We start from the raw sequence: 727 nt of genomic DNA on the forward strand, positions 1-727 counted from the left end.
ATATATATATATATATATATATATATATATATATATATATATATATATATATATATATATATATATGTCTGGTGGTCTTTTGGGCGCAAAGGCGTGGTCGTTGCGAGAACTTTACGGTGAGCTGCATTCCATGTTATGATCTGCAACATACAGAGTCTCCATCAGGGTTATTTATATTCTCCTGTCTAACTTGTATTTCAGATAGATGTTGTAGTTTATTATATTCCTAGTATATGCTCACACACTTGTGATACCAGATTTTGGGGGTTGTTCTACAAATTATTTATGGATTTTTTACATTGGCACACTTTTACCTTATATTTCCATTTAATTGTAAGTAATTACAATTTATTTTGATGCAATGGCTTCTCTATTTAAGCAAGATTTATGATTTTAAAGATAATAAAAATGAATAATTAAGTGTTCGCTAGCCTAACACCGACGTTGGGGCCCATCACGACCTATAATGAATTTTGCGCTGTGACAACTTTGTATCTGAGCTCTAGGTTCACTTGGGTCTCACGCGTCACGAGTAAGTCTAGTAGAGTCTTGCGGATCAGTGCAGAGACATCTGTACTTATCTTCGAGAGGCTACAAGGCTGCTAGGTGCACTTCTCTTCTTGATTCCTCTTCGTGCAGTTTGATTCCATTGGAGCTTATGCCTTCATTCCTTCCAACTCAATCTTATGCGACATGGAGAGGCTTGTTATCAATTGGGCATCGAGGA

This window comes from Nicotiana attenuata, chromosome 3 (assembly GCF_001879085.1).
Source record: "Nicotiana attenuata strain UT chromosome 3, NIATTr2, whole genome shotgun sequence".
Taxonomy (NCBI): Eukaryota; Viridiplantae; Streptophyta; class Magnoliopsida; order Solanales; family Solanaceae; genus Nicotiana; species Nicotiana attenuata.